A 17,503-nucleotide genomic window follows, 5' to 3' on the forward strand; every position below is an offset into this window, starting at 1 on the left:
GAATTTAGTTCTTTCAATGTTTTCTAAACATTTTTTTCTGACCTATATGGCTGTATACAGTGCTTTGCCCTAAAAAGGAATGGTGTCTGAATTGCCCGACAAGAAAGTTTTGGAAAGAAGCTGATTTAACTTTCAAATCTTGTCATGGGCTTTGAAATAATAGGCATATTAACAAATAAAGCCAAAATGTATTAGTTGTTTTGGACTTTTAGGCCACTTAAGCCTTAACGTACGTTCATTTAGCACTCCGTTTCACACAAAATGTCCAATGAAAGAGTACCTTTCAAAAGTTAATTTGACCATTCCTGACACTCTCTTTTGGTTTTGGCAGTGTTGTATTGTCTTTTTAGACTAATATTTTGATTCAGAGACGCAAAATTTCCAGTCAAATGAGTAGAACATTGAATAAATACTCTATGAGGAAATATTTGAACCCTAACCCTAACTAGCAAAACCCGAAGCTAGGGTTAGGGTTTTATTCCCGTACAATGTAGACAGTTTTTGATGGCAGAGCTGTGTTTTAGGGCTGAAAGGATACTTAGGAATTTAGTTCTTTCAATGTTTTCTAAACATTTTTTTCTGACCTATATGGCTGTATACAGTGCTTTGCCTTAAAAAGGAATGGTGTCTGAATTGCCCGACAAGAAAGTTTTGGAAAGAAGCTGATTTAACTTTCAAATCTTGTCATGGGCTTTGAAATAATAGGCATATTAACAAATAAAGCCAAAATGTATTAGTTGTTTTGGACTTTTAGGCCACTTAAGCCTTAACGTATGTTCATTTAGCACTCCGTTTCACACAAAATGTCCAATGAAAGAGTACCTTTCAAAAGTTAATTTGACCATTCCTGACACTCTCTTTTGGTTTTGGCAGTGTTGTATTGTCTTTTTAGACTAATATTTTGATTCAGAGACGCAAAAGTTTCAGTCAAATGAGTAGAATATTGAATGAATGGTCTTTGAGGAAATATTTGAATTCTAACCCTAACTAGGAAAACCCGAAGCTAGGGTTAGGGTTTTATTCCCGTACAATGTAGACAGTTTTTGATGGCATGGCTGTGTTTTAGGGCTGAAAGGATACTTAGGAATTTAGTTCTTTCAATGTTTTCTAAACATTTTTTTCTGACCTGTATGGCTGTATACAGTGCTTTGCACCAAAAAGGAATGGTGTCTGAATTACCCGATAAGCAAGTTTTGGAAAGAAGCTGATTTAACTTTCAAATCTTGTCATGGGCTTTGAAATAATAGGCATATTAACAAATAAAGCCAAAATGTATCAGTTGTTTCGGTTTTTTAGGCCACTTAAGCCTTAACGTACATTCATTTAGCACTCTGTTTCACACAAAATGTCCAATGAAAGAGAAGTTTTCAAAACTTAATTTGACCATTCCTGACACACTCTTTTGGTTTTGGCAGTGTTGTATTGTCTTTTTAGACTAATATTTTGATTCAGAGACGCAAAATTTCCAGTCAAATGAGTAGAACATTGAATAAATACTCTATGAGGAAATATTTGAACCCTAACCCTAACTAGCAAAACCCGAAGCTAGGGTTAGGGTTTTATTCCCGTACAATGTAGACAGTTTTTGATGGCAGAGCTGTGTTTTAGGGCTGAAAGGATACTTAGGAATTTAGTTCTTTCAATGTTTTCTAAACATTTTTTTCTGACCTATATGGCTGTATACAGTGCTTTGCCCCAAAAAGGAATGGTGTCTGAATTACCCGATAAGCAAGTTTTGGAAAGAAGCTGATTTAACTTTCTAATCTTGTCATGGGCTTTGAAATAATAGGCATATTAACAAATAAAGCCAAAATGTATCAGTTGTTTCGTTTTTTTAGGCCACTTAATCCTTAACGTACATTCATTTAGCACTCCGTTTCACACAAAATGTCCAATGAAAGAGAACTTTTCAAAACTTAATTTGACCATTCCTGACACACTCTTTTGGTTTTGGCAGTGTTGTATTGTCTTTTTAGACTAATATTTTGATTCAGAGACGCAAAATTTCCAGTCAAATGAGTAGAATATTGAATAAACACTCTATGAGGAAATATTCGAACCCTAACCCTAACTAGCAAAACCCGAAGCTAGGGTTAGGGTTTTATTGCCGTACAATGTAGACAGTTTTTGATGGCATAGCTGTGTTTTAGGGCTGAAAGGTTACTTAGGAATTTAGTTCTTTCAATGTTTTCTAAACATTTTTTTCTGACCTATATGGCTGTATACAGTGCTTTGCCCCAAAAAGGAATGGTGTCTGAATTACCCGATATGCAAGTTTTGGAAAGAAGCTGATTTAACTTTCAAATCTTGTCATGGGCTTTGAAATAATAGGCATATTAACAAATAAAGCCAAAATGTATCAGTTGTTTCGGTTTTTTAGGCCACTTAAGCCTTAACGTACATTCATTTAGCACTCCGTTTCGCACAAAATGTCCAGTGAAAGAGAACTTTTCAAAACTTAATTTGACCATTCCTGACACACTCTTTTGGTTTTGGCAGTGTTGTATTGTCTTTTTAGACTAATATTTTGATTCAGAGACGCAAAACTGCCAGTCAAATGAGTAGAACATTGAATGAATGGTCTTTGAGGAAATATTCGAACCCTAACCCTAACTAGCAAAACCCGAAGCTAGGGTTAGGGTTTTATTGCCGTACAATGTAGACAGTTTTTGATGGCATGGCTGTGTTTTAGGGCTGAAAGGATACTTAGGAATTTAGTTCTTTCAATGTTTTCTAAACATTTTTTTCTGACCTATATGGCTGTATACAGTGCTTTGCCCTAAAAAGGAATGGTGTCTGAATTGCCCGACAAGAAAGTTTTGGAAAGAAGCTGATTTAACTTTCAAATCTTGTCATGGGCTTTGAAATAATAGGCATATTAACAAATAAAGCCAAAATGTATTAGTTGTTTTGGACTTTTAGGCCACTTAAGCCTTAACGTACGTTCATTTAGCACTCCGTTTCACACAAAATGTCCAATGAAAGAGTACCTTTCAAAAGTTAATTTGACCATTCCTGACACTCTCTTTTGGTTTTGGCAGTGTTGTATTGTCTTTTTAGACTAATATTTTGATTCAGAGACGCAAAAGTTTCAGTCAAATGAGTAGAATATTGAATGAATGGTCTTTGAGGAAATATTTGAATCCTAACCCTAACTAGCAAAACCCGAAGCTAGGGTTAGGGTTTTATTGCCGTACAATGTAGACAGTTTTTGATGGCATGGCTGTGTTTTAGGGCTGAAAGGATACTTAGGAATTTAGTTCTTTCAATGTTTTCTAAACATTTTTTTCTGACCTATATGGCTGTATACAGTGCTTTGCCCCAAAAAGGAATGGTGTCTGAATTGCCCAACAAGAAAGTTTTGGAAAGAAGCTGATTTAACTTTCAAATCTTGTCATGGGCTTTGAAATAATAGGCATATTAACAAATAAAGCCAAAATGTATTAGTTGTTTTGCACTTTTAGGCCACTTAAGCCTTAACGTACGTTCATTTAGAACTCCGTTTCACACAAAATGTCCAATGAAAGAGTACCTTTCAAAAGTTAATTTGACCATTCCTGACACTCTCTTTTGGTTTTGGCAGTGTTGTATTGTCTTTTTAGACTAATATTTTGATTCAGAGACGCAAAAGTTTCAGTCAAATGAGTAGAATATTGAATGAATGGTCTTTGAGGAAATATTTGAATTCTAACCCTAACTAGGAAAACCCGAAGCTAGGGATAGGGTTTTATTCCCGTACAATGTAGACAGTTTTTGATGGCATGGCTGTGTTTTAGGGCTGAAATTATACTTAGGAATTTAGTTCTTTCAATGTTTTCTAAACATTTTTTTCTGACCTATATGGATGTATACAGTGCTTTGCCCCAAAAAGGAATGGTGTCTGAATTGCCCAACAAGAAAGTTTTGGAAAGAAGCTGATTTAACTTTCAAATCTTGTCATGGGCTTTGAAATAATAGGCATATTAACAAATAAAGCCAAAATGTATCAGTTGTTTCGGTTTTTTAGGCCACTTAAGCCTTAACGTACATTCATTTAGCACTCCGTTTCACACAAAATGTCCAATGAAAGAGAACTTTTCAAAACTTAATTTGACCATTCCTGACACACTCTTTTGGTTTTGGCAGTGTTGTATTGTCTTTTTAGACTAATATTTTGATTCAGAGACGCAAAATTTCCAGTCAAATGAGTAGAACATTGAATAAATACTCTATGAGGAAATATTCGAACCATAACCCTAACTAGCAAAACCCGAAGCTAGGGTTAGGGTTTTATTCCCGTACAATGCAGACAGTTTTTGATGGCATAGCTGTGTTTTAGGGCTGAAATGTTACTTAGGAATTTAGTTCTTTCAATGTTTTCTAAACATTTTTTTCTGACCTGTATGGCTGTATACAGTGCTTTGCACCAAAAAGGAATGGTGTCTGAATTACCCGATAAGCAAGTTTTGGAAAGAAGCTGATTTAACTTTCAAACCTTGTCATGGGCTTTGAAATAATAGGCATATTAACAAATAAAGCCAAAATGTATCAGTTGTTTCGGTTTTTTAGGCCACTTAAGCCTTAACGTACATTCATTTAGCACTCTGTTTCACACAAAATGTCCAATGAAAGAGAAGTTTTCAAAACTTAATTTGACCATTCCTGACACACTCTTTTGGTTTTGGCAGTGTTGTATTGTCTTTTTAGACTAATATTTTGATTCAGAGACGCAAAATTTCCAGTCAAATGAGTAGAACATTGAATAAATACTCTATGAGGAAATATTTGAACCCTAACCCTAACTAGCAAAACCCGAAGCTAGGGTTAGGGTTTTATTCCCGTACAATGTAGACAGTTTTTGATGGCAGAGCTGTGTTTTAGGGCTGAAAGGATACTTAGGAATTTAGTTCTTTCAATGTTTTCTAAACATTTTTTTCTGACCTATATGGCTGTATACAGTGCTTTGCCCCAAAAAGGAATGGTGTCTGAATTGCCCAACAAGAAAGTTTTGGAAAGAAGCTGATTTAACTTTCAAATCTTGTCATGGGCTTTGAAATAATAGGCATATTAACAAATAAAGCCAAAATGTATCAGTTGTTTCGGTTTTTTAGGCCACTTAAGCCTTAACGTACATTCATTTAGCACTCCGTTTCACACAAAATGTCCAATGAAAGAGAACTTTTCAAAACTTAATTTGACCATTCCTGACACACTCTTTTGGTTTTGGCAGTGTTGTATTGTCTTTTTAGACTAATATTTTGATTCAGAGACGCAAAATTTCCAGTCAAATGAGTAGAACATTGAATAAATACTCTATGAGGAAATATTCGAACCATAACCCTAACTAGCAAAACCCGAAGCTAGGGTTAGGGTTTTATTCCCGTACAATGCAGACAGTTTTTGATGGCATAGCTGTGTTTTAGGGCTGAAATGTTACTTAGGAATTTAGTTCTTTCAATGTTTTCTAAACATTTTTTTCTGACCTGTATGGCTGTATACAGTGCTTTGCACCAAAAAGGAATGGTGTCTGAATTACCCGATAAGCAAGTTTTGGAAAGAAGCTGATTTAACTTTCAAACCTTGTCATGGGCTTTGAAATAATAGGCATATTAACAAATAAAGCCAAAATGTATCAGTTGTTTCGGTTTTTTAGGCCACTTAAGCCTTAACGTACATTCATTTAGCACTCTGTTTCACACAAAATGTCCAATGAAAGAGAAGTTTTCAAAACTTAATTTGACCATTCCTGACACACTCTTTTGGTTTTGGCAGTGTTGTATTGTCTTTTTAGACTAATATTTTGATTCAGAGACGCAAAATTTCCAGTCAAATGAGTAGAACATTGAATAAATACTCTATGAGGAAATATTTGAACCCTAACCCTAACTAGCAAAACCCGAAGCTAGGGTTAGGGTTTTATTCCCGTACAATGTAGACAGTTTTTGATGGCAGAGCTGTGTTTTAGGGCTGAAAGGATACTTAGGAATTTAGTTCTTTCAATGTTTTCTAAACATTTTTTTCTGACCTATATGGCTGTATACAGTGCTTTGCCCCAAAAAGGAATGGTGTCTGAATTACCCGATAAGCAAGTTTTGGAAAGAAGCTGATTTAACTTTCAAATCTTGTCATGGGCTTTGAAATAATAGGCATATTAACAAATAAAGCCAAAATGTATCAGTTGTTTCGGTTTTTTAGGCCACTTAAGCCTTAACGTACATTCATTTAGCAGTCTGTTTCACACAAAATGTCCAATGAAAGAGAAGTTTTCAAAACTTAATTTGACCATTCCTGACACACTCTTTTGGTTTTGGCAGTGTTGTATTGCCTTTTTAGACTAATATTTTGATTCAGAGACGCCAAATTTCCAGTCAAATGAGTAGAACATAGAATAAATACTCTATGAGGAAATATTTGAATCCTAACCCTAACTAGCAAAACCCGAAGCTAGGGTTAGGGTTTTATTGCCGTACAATGTAGACAGTTTTTGATGGCATGGCTGTGTTTTAGGGCTGAAAGGATACTTAGGAATTTAGTTCTTTCAATGTTTTCTAAACATTTTTTTCTGACCTATATGGCTGTATACAGTGCTTTGCCCTAAAAAGGAATGGTGTCTGAATTGCCCGACAAGAAAGTTTTGGAAAGAAGCTGATTTAACTTTCAAATCTTGTCATGGGCTTTGAAATAATAGGCATATTAACAAATAAAGCCAAAATGTATTAGTTGTTTTGGACTTTTAGGCCACTTAAGCCTTAACGTACGTTCATTTAGCACTCCGTTTCACACAAAATGTCCAATGAAAGAGTACCTTTCAAAAGTTAATTTGACCATTCCTGACACTCTCTTTTGGTTTTGGCAGTGTTGTATTGTCTTTTTAGACTAATATTTTGATTCAGAGACGCAAAAGTTTCAGTCAAATGAGTAGAATATTGAATGAATGGTCTTTGAGGAAATATTTGAATCCTAACCCTAACTAGCAAAACCCGAAGCTAGGGTTAGGGTTTTATTGCCGTACAATGTAGACAGTTTTTGATGGCATGGCTGTGTTTTAGGGCTGAAAGGATACTTAGGAATTTAGTTCTTTCAATGTTTTCTAAACATTTTTTTCTGACCTATAAGGCTGTATACAGTGCTTTGCCCCAAAAAGGAATGGTGTCTGAATTGCCCAACAAGAAAGTTTTGGAAAGAAGCTGATTTAACTTTCAAATCTTGTCATGGGCTTTGAAATAATAGGCATATTAACAAATAAAGCCAAAATGTATTAGTTGTTTTGGACTTTTAGGCCACTTAAGCCTTAACGTACGTTCATTTAGAACTCCGTTTCACACAAAATGTCCAATGAAAGAGTACCTTTCAAAAGTTAATTTGACCATTCCTGACACTCTCTTTTGGTTTTGGCAGTGTTGTATTGTCTTTTTAGACTAATATTTTGATTCAGAGACGCAAAAGTTTCAGTCAAATGAGTAGAATATTGAATGAATGGTCTTTGAGGAAATATTTGAATTCTAACCCTAACTAGGAAAACCCGAAGCTAGGGATAGGGTTTTATTCCCGTACAATGTAGACAGTTTTTGATGGCATGGCTGTGTTTTAGGGCTGAAAGGATACTTAGGAATTTAGTTCTTTCAATGTTTTCTAAACATTTTTTTCTGACCTATATGGATGTATACAGTGCTTTGCCCTAAAAAGGAATGGTGTCTGAATTGCCCAACAAGAAAGTTTTGGAAAGAAGCTGATTTAACTTTCAAATCTTGTCATGGGCTTTGAAATAATAGGCATATTAACAAATAAAGCCAAAATGTATCAGTTGTTTCGGTTTTTTAGGCCACTTAAGCCTTAACGTACATTCATTTAGCACTCCGTTTCACACAAAATGTCCAATGAAAGAGAACTTTTCAAAACTTAATTTGACCATTCCTGACACACTCTTTTGGTTTTGGCAGTGTTGTATTGTCTTTTTAGACTAATATTTTGATTCAGAGACGCAAAATTGCCAGTCAAATGAGTAGAACATTGAATGAATGGTCTTTGAGGAAATATTCGAACCCTAACCCTAACTAGCAAAACCCGAAGCTAGGGTTAGGGTTTTATTGCCGTACACTGAAGACAGTTTTTGATGGCATGGCTGTGTTTTAGGGCTGAAAGGATACTTAGGAATTTAGTTCTTTCAATGTTTTCTAAACATTTTTTTCTGACCTATATGGCTGTATACAGTGCTTTGCCCTAAAAAGGAATGGTGTCTGAATTGCCCAACAAGCAAGTTTTGGAAAGAAGCTGATTTAACTTTCAAATCTTGTCATGGGCTTTGAAATAATAGGCATATTAACAAATAAAGCCAAAATGTATCAGTTGTTTCGGTTTTTTAGGCCACTTAAGCCTTAACGTACATTCATTTAGCACTCTGTTTCACACAAAATGTCCAATGAAAGAGAAGTTTTCAAAACTTAATTTGACCATTCCTGACACACTCTTTTGGTTTTGGCAGTGTTGTATTGTCTTTTTAGACTAATATTTTGATTCAGAGACGCAAAATTTCCAGTCAAATGAGTAGAACATTGAATAAATACTCTATGAGGAAATATTTGAACCCTAACCCTAACTAGCAAAACCCGAAGCTAGGGTTAGGGTTTTATTCCCGTACAATGTAGACAGTTTTTGATGGCAGAGCTGTGTTTTAGGGCTGAAAGGATACTTAGGAATTTAGTTCTTTCAATGTTTTCTAAACATTTTTTTCTGACCTATATGGCTGTATACAGTGCTTTGCCCCAAAAAGGAATGGTGTCTGAATTACCCGATAAGCAAGTTTTGGAAAGAAGCTGATTTAACTTTCTAATCTTGTCATGGGCTTTGAAATAATAGGCATATTAACAAATAAAGCCAAAATGTATCAGTTGTTTCGGTTTTTTAGGCCACTTAAGCCTTAACGTACATTCATTTAGCACTCCGTTTCACACAAAATGTCCAATGAAAGAGAACTTTTCAAAACTTAATTTGACCATTCCTGACACACTCTTTTGGTTTTGGCAGTGTTGTATTGTCTTTTTAGACTAATATTTTGATTCAGAGACGCAAAATTTCCAGTCAAATGAGTAGAACATTGAATAAATACTCTATGAGGAAATATTTGAACCCTAACCCTAACTAGCAAAACCCGAAGCTAGGGTTAGGGTTTTATTCCCGTACAATGTAGACAGTTTTTGATGGCAGAGCTGTGTTTTAGGGCTGAAAGGTTACTTAGGAATTTAGTTCTTTCAATGTTTTCTAAACATTTTTTTCTGACCTATATGGCTGTATACAGTGCTTTGCCCCAAAAAGGAATGGTGTCTGAATTACCCGATAAGCAAGTTTTGGAAAGAAGCTGATTTAACTTTCAAATCTTGTCATGGGCTTTGAAATAATAGGCATATTAACAAATAAAGCCAAAATGTATCAGTTGTTTCGGTTTTTTAGGCCACTTAAGCCTTAACGTACATTCATTTAGCACTCCGTTTCACACAAAATGTCCAATGAAAGAGTACCTTTCAAAAGTAAATTTGACCATTCCTGACACACTCTTTTGGTTTTGGCAGTGTTGTTTTGCCTTTTTAGACTAATATTTTGATTCAGAGACGCAAAATTTCCAGTCAAATGAGTAGAACATAGAATAAATACTCTATGAGGAAATATTTGAACCCTAACCCTAACTAGCAAAACCCGAAGCTAGGGTTAGGGTTTTATTGCCGTACAATGTAGACAGTTTTTGATGGCATGGCTGTGTTTTAGGGCTGAAAGGATACTTAGGAATTTAGTTCTTTCAATGTTTTCTAAACATTTTTTTCTGACCTATATGGCTGTATACAGTGCTTTGCCCTAAAAAGGAATGGTGTCTGAATTGCCCGACAAGAAAGTTTTGGAAAGAAGCTGATTTAACTTTCAAATCTTGTCATGGGCTTTGAAATAATAGGCATATTAACAAATAAAGCCAAAATGTATTAGTTGTTTTGGACTTTTAGGCCACTTAAGCCTTAACGTACGTTCATTTAGCACTCCGTTTCACACAAAATGTCCATTGAAAGAGTACCTTTCAAAAGTTAATTTGACCATTCCTGACACTCTCTTTTGGTTTTGGTAGTGTTGTATTGTCTTTTTAGACTAATATTTTGATTCAGAGACGCAAAATTTCCAGTCAAATGAGTAGAACATTGAATAAATACTCTATGAGGAAATATTTGAACCCTAACCCTAACTAGCAAAACCCGAAGCTAGGGTTAGGGTTTTATTCCCGTACAATGTAGACAGTTTTTGATGGCAGAGCTGTGTTTTAGGGCTGAAAGGAAACTTAGGAATTTAGTTCTTTCAATGTTTTCTAAACATTTTTTTCTGACCTATATGGCTGTATACAGTGCTTTGCCCCAAAAAGGAATGGTGTCTGAATTACCCGATAAGCAAGTTTTGGAAAGAAGCTGATTTAACTTTCTAATCTTGTCATGGGCTTTGAAATAATAGGCATATTAACAAATAAAGCCAAAATGTATCAGTTGTTTCGGTTTTTTAGGCCACTTAAGCCTTAACGTACATTCATTTAGCACTCTGTTTCACACAAAATGTCCAATGAAAGAGAACTTTTCAAAACTTAATTTGACCATTCCTGACACACTCTTTTGGTTTTGGCAGTGTTGTATTGTCTTTTTAGACTAATATTTTGATTCAGAGACGCAAAATTTCCAGTCAAATGAGTAGAACATTGAATAAATACTCTATGAAGAAATATTTGAACCCTAACCCTAACTAGCAAAACCCGAAGCTAGGGTTAGGGTTTTATTCCCGTACAATGTAGACAGTTTTTGATGGCAGAGCTGTGTTTTAGGGCTGAAAGGTTACTTAGGAATTTAGTTCTTTCAATGTTTTCTAAACATTTTTTTCTGACCTATATGGCTGTATACAGTGCTTTGCCCCAAAAAGGAATGGTGTCTGAATTACCCGATAAGCAAGTTTTGGAAAGAAACTGATTTAACTTTCAAATCTTGTCATGGGCTTTGAAATAATAGGCATATTAACAAATAAAGCCAAAATGTATCAGTTGTTTCGGTTTTTTAGGCCACTTAAGCCTTAACGTACATTCATTTAGCACTCCGTTTCACACAAAATGTCCAATGAAAGAGTACCTTTCAAAAGTAAATTTGACCATTCCTGACACACTCTTTTGGTTTTGGCAGTGTTGTTTTGCCTTTTTAGACTAATATTTTGATTCAGAGACGCAAAATTTCCAGTCAAATGAGTAGAACATAGAATAAATACTCTATGAGAAATATTTGAACCCTAACCCTAACTAGCAAAACCCGAAGCTAGGGTTAGGGTTTTATTGCCGTACAATGTAGACAGTTTTTGATGGCATGGCTGTGTTTTAGGGCTGAAAGGATACTTAGGAATTTAGTTCTTTCAATGTTTTCTAAACATTTTTTTCTGACCTATATGGCTGTATACAGTGCTTTGCCCTAAAAAGGAATGGTGTCTGAATTGCCCGACAAGAAAGTTTTGGAAAGAAGCTGATTTAACTTTCAAATCTTGTCATGGGCTTTGAAATAATAGGCATATTAACAAATAAAGCCAAAATGTATTAGTTGTTTTGGACTTTTAGGCCACTTAAGCCTTAACGTACGTTCATTTAGCACTCCGTTTCACACAAAATGTCCAATGAAAGAGTACCTTTCAAAAGTTAATTTGACCATTCCTGACACTCTCTTTTGGTTTTGGCAGTGTTGTATTGTCTTTTTAGACTAATATTTTGATTCAGAGACGCAAAAGTTTCAGTCAAATGAGTAGAATATTGAATGAATGGTCTTTGAGGAAATATTTGAATCCTAACCCTAACTAGCAAAACCCGAAGCTAGGGTTAGGGTTTTATTGCCGTACAATGTAGACAGTTTTTGATAGCATGGCTGTGTTTTAGGGCTGAAAGGATACTTAGGAATTTAGTTCTTTCAATGTTTTCTAAACATTTTTTTCTGACCTATATGGCTGTATACAGTGCTTTGCCCCAAAAAGGAATGGTGTCTGAATTGCCCAACAAGAAAGTTTTGGAAAGAAGCTGATTTAACTTTCAAATCTTGTCATGGGCTTTGAAATAATAGGCATATTAACAAATAAAGCCAAAATGTATCAGTTGTTTTGGACTTTTAGGCCACTTAAGCCTTAACGTACGTTCATTTAGAACTCCGTTTCACACAAAATGTCCAATGAAAGAGTACCTTTCAAAAGTTAATTTGACCATTCCTGACACTCTCTTTTGGTTTTGGCAGTGTTGTATTGTCTTTTTAGACTAATATTTTGATTCAGAGACGCAAAAGTTTCAGTCAAATGAGTAGAATATTGAATGAATGGTCTTTGAGGAAATATTTGAATTCTAACCCTAACTAGGAAAACCCGAAGCTAGGGTTAGGGTTTTATTCCAGTACAATGTAGACAGTTTTTGATGGCATGGCTGTGTTTTAGGGCTGAAAGGATACTTAGGAATTTAGTTCTTTCAATGTTTTCTAAACATTTTTTTCTGACCTATATGGATGTATACAGTGCTTTGCCCTAAAAAGGAATGGTGTCTGAATTGCCCAACAAGAAAGTTTTGGAAAGAAGCTGATTTAACTTTCAAATCTTGTCATGGGCTTTGAAATAATAGGCATATTAACAAATAAAGCCAAAATGTATCAGTTGTTTCGGTTTTTTAGGCCACTTAAGCCTTAACGTACATTCATTTAGCACTCCGTTTCACACAAAATGTCCAATGAAAGAGAACTTTTCAAAACTTAATTTGACCATTCCTGACACACTCTTTTGGTTTTGGCAGTGTTGTATTGTCTTTTTAGACTAATATTTTGATTCAGAGACGCAAAATTTCCAGTCAAATGAGTAGAACATTGAATAAATACTCTATGAGGAAATATTTGAACCCTAACCCTAACTAGCAAAACCCGAAGCTAGGGTTAGGGTTTTATTCCCGTACAATGTAGACAGTTTTTGATGGCAGAGCTGTGTTTTAGGGCTGAAAGGATACTTAGGAATTTAGTTCTTTCAATGTTTTCTAAACATTTTTTTCTGACCTATATGGCTGTATACAGTGCTTTGCCCCAAAAAGGAATGGTGTCTGAATTACCCGATAAGCAAGTTTTGGAAAGAAGCTGATTTAACTTTCTAATCTTGTCATGGGCTTTGAAATAATAGGCATATTAACAAATAAAGCCAAAATTTATCAGTTGTTTCGGTTTTTTAGGCCACTTAAGCCTTAACGTACATTCATTTAGCACTCCGTTTCACACAAAATGTCCAATGAAAGAGATCTTTTCAAAACTTAATTTGACCATTCCTGACACACTCTTTTGGTTTTGGCAGTGTTGTATTGTCTTTTTAGACTAATATTTTGATTCAGAGACGCAAAATTTCCAGTCAAATGAGTAGAATATTGATTAAATACTCTATGAGGAAATATTCGAACCCTAACCCTAACTAGCAAAACCCGAAGCTAGGGTTAGGGTTTTATTGCCGTACACTGTAGACAGTTTTTGATGGCATGGCTGTGTTTTAGGGCTGAAAGGATACTTAGGAATTTAGTTCTTTCAATGTTTTCTAAACATTTTTTTCTGACCTATATGGCTGTATACAGTGCTTTGCCCTAAAAAGGAATGGTGTCTGAATTGCCCAACAAGCAAGTATTGGAAAGAAGCTGATTTAACTTTCAAATCTTGTCATGGGCTTTGAAATAATAGGCATATTAACAAATAAAGCCAAAATGTATCAGTTGTTTCGGTTTTTTAGGCCACTTAAACCTTAACGTACATTCATTTAGCACTCTGTTTCACACAAAATGTCCAATGAAAGAGAAGTTTTCAAAACTTAATTTGACCATTCCTGACACACTCTATTGGTTTTGGCAGTGTTGTATTGTCTTTTTAGACTAATATTTTGATTCAGAGACGCAAAATTTCCAGTCAAAAGAGTAGAACATTGAATAAATACTCTATGAGGAAATATTTGAACCCTAACCCTAACTAGCAAAACCCGAAGCTGGGTTAGGGTTTTATTCCCGTACAATGTAGACAGTTTTTGATGGCAGAGCTGTGTTTTAGGGCTGAAAGGATACTTAGGAATTTAGTTCTTTCAATGTTTTCTAAACATTTTTTTGTGACCTATATGGCTGTATACAGTGCTTTGCCCCAAAAAGGAATGGTGTCTGAATTACCCGATAAGCAAATTTTGGAAAGAAGCTGATTTAACTTTCTAATCTTGTCATGGGCTTTGAAATAATAGGCATATTAACAAATAAAGCCAAAATTTATCAGTTGTTTCGGTTTTTTAGGCCACTTAAGCCTTAACGTACATTCATTTAGCACTCCGTTTCACACAAAATGTCCAATGAAAGAGTACCTTTCAAAAGTAAATTTGACCATTCCTGACACACTCTTTTGGTTTTGGCAGTGTTGTTTTGCCTTTTTAGACTAATATTTTGATTCAGAGACGCAAAAGTTTCAGTCAAATGAGTAGAATATTGAATGAATGGTCTTTGAGGAAATATTTGAATCCTAACCCTAACTAGCAAAACCCGAAGCTAGGGTTAGGGTTTTATTGCCGTACAATGTAGACAGTTTTTGATGGCATGGCTGTGTTTTAGGGCTGAAAGGATACTTAGGAATTTAGTTCTTTCAATGTTTTCTAAACATTTTTTTCTGACCTATATGGCTGTATACAGTGCTTTGCCCCAAAAAGGAATGGTGTCTGAATTGCCCAACAAGAAAGTTTTGGAAAGAAGCTGATTTAACTTTCTAATCTTGTCATGGGCTTTGAAATAATAGGCATATTAACAAATAAAGCCAAAATGTATCAGTTGTTTCGGTTTTTTAGGCCTCTTAAGCCTTAACGTACATTCATTTAGAACCCCGTTTCACACAAAATGTCCAATGAAAGAGAACTTTTCAAAACTTAATTTGACCATTCCTGACACACTCTTTTGGTTTTGGCAGTCTTGTATTGTCTTTTTAGACTAATATTTTGATTCAGAGACGCAAAATTTCCTGTCAAATGAGTAGAATATTGAATAAATACTCTATGAGGAAATATTCGAACCCTAACCCTAACTAGCAAAACCCGAAGCTAGGGTTAGGGTTTTATTCCTGTACAATGTAGACAGTTTTTGATGGCAGAGCTGTGTTTTAGGGCTGAAAGGATACTTAGGAATTAAGTTCTTTCAATGTTTTCTAAACATTTTTTTCTGACCTATATGGCTGTATACAGTGCTTTGCCCTAAAAAGGAATGGTGTCTGAATTGCCCGACAAGAAAGTTTTGGAAAGAAGCTGATTTAACTTTCAAATCTTGTCATGGGCTTTGAAATAATAGGCATATTAACAAATAAAGCCAAAATGTATTAGTTGTTTTGGACTTTTAGGCCACTTAATCCTTAACGTACGTTCATTTAGCACTCCGTTTCACACAAAATGTCCAATGAAAGAGTACCTTTCAAAAGTTAATTTGACCATTCCTGTCACTCTCTTTTGGTTTTGGCAGTGTTGTATTGTCTTTTTAGACTAATATTTTGATTCAGAGACGCAAAAGTTTCAGTCAAATGAGTAGAATATTGAATGAATGGTCTTTGAGGAAATATTTGAATCCTAACCCTAACTAGCAAAACCCGAAGCTAGGGTTAGGGTTTTATTGCCGTACAATGTAGACAGTTTTTGATGGCATGGCTGTGTTTTAGGGCTGAAAGGATACTTAGGAATTTAGTTCTTTCAATGTTTTCTAAACATTTTTTTCTGACCTATATGGCTGTATACAGTGCTTTGCCCCAAAAAGGAATGGTGTCTGAATTGCCCAACAAGAAAGTTTTGGAAAGAAGCTGATTTAACTTTCAAATCTTGTCATGGGCTTTGAAATAATAGGCATATTAACAAATAAAGCCAAAATGTATTAGTTGTTTTGGACTTTTAGGCCACTTAAGCCTTAACGTACGTTCATTTAGAACTCCGTTTCACACAAAATGTCCAATGAAAGAGTGCCTTTCAAAAGTTAATTTGACCATTCCTGACACTCTCTTTTGGTTTTGGCAGTGTTGTATTGTCTTTTTAGACTAATATTTTGATTCAGAGACGCAAAATTGCCAGTCAAATGAGTAGAACATTGAATGAATGGTCTTTGAGGAAATATTCGAACCCTAACCCTAACTAGCAAAACCCGATGCTAGGGTTAGGGTTTTATTCCTGTACAATGTAGACAGTTTTTGATGGCAGAGCTGTGTTTTAGGGCTGAAAGGATACTTAGGAATTTAGTTCTTTCAATGTTTTCTAAACATTTTTTTCTGACCTATATGGCTGTATACAGTGCTTTGCCCCAAAAAGGAATGGTGTCTGAATTGCCCGACAAGAAAGTTTTGGAAAGAAGCTGATTTAACTTTCAAATCTTGTCATGGGCTTTGAAATAATAGGCATATTAACAAATAAAGCCAAAATGTATTAGTTTTTTGGACTTTTAGGCCACTTAAGCCTTAACGTACGTTCATTTAGCACTCCGTTTCACACAAAATGTCCAATTAAAGAGTACCTTTCAAAAGTTAATTTGACCATTCCTGACACTCTCTTTTGGTTTTGGCAGTGTTGTATTGTCTTTTTAGACTAATATTTTGATTCAGAGATGCAAAAGTTTCAATCAAATGAGTAGAATATTGAATGAATGGTCTTTGAGGAAATATTTGAATCCTAACCCTAACTAGCAAAACCCGAAGCTAGGGTTAGGGTTTTATTGCCGTACAATGTAGACAGTTTTTGATGGCATGGCTGTGTTTTAGGGCTGAAAGGATACTTAGGAATTTAGTTCTTTCAATGTTTTCTAAACATTTTTTTCTGACCTATATGGCTGTATACAGTGCTTTGCCCCAAAAAGGAATGGTGTCTGAATTGCCCAACAAGAAAGTTTTGGAAAGAAGCTGATTTAACTTTCAAATCTTGTCATGGGCTTTGAAATAATAGGCATATTAACAAATAAAGCCAAAATGTATCAGTTGTTTCGGTTTTTTAGGCCACTTAAGCCTTAACGTACATTCATTTAGCACTCTGTTTCACACAAAATGTCCAATGAAAGAGAACTTTTCAAAACTTAATTTGACCATTCCTGACACACTCTTTTGGTTTTGGCAGTGTAGTATTGTCTTTTTAGACTAATATTTTGATTCAGAGACGCAAAATTTCCAGTCAAATGAGTAGAACATTGAATAAATACTCTATGAGGAAATATTTGAACCCTAACCCTAACGAGCAAAACCCGAAGCTAGGGTTAGGGTTTTATTCCCGTACAATGTAGACAGTTTTTGATGGCAGAGCTGTGGTTTAGGGCTGAAAGGATACTTAGGAATTTAGTTCTTTCAATGTTTTCTAAACATTTTTTTCTGACCTATATGGCTGTATACAGTGCTTTGCCCCAAAAAGGAATGGTGTCTGAATTACCCGATAAGCAAGTTTTGGAAAGAAGCTGATTTAACTTTCAAATCTTGTCATGGGCTTTGAAATAATA

Source organism: Atractosteus spatula, chromosome 3 (assembly GCF_055471065.1).
Source record: "Atractosteus spatula isolate fAtrSpa1 chromosome 3, fAtrSpa1.hap1, whole genome shotgun sequence".
NCBI classification, from domain to species: Eukaryota; Metazoa; Chordata; class Actinopteri; order Semionotiformes; family Lepisosteidae; genus Atractosteus; species Atractosteus spatula.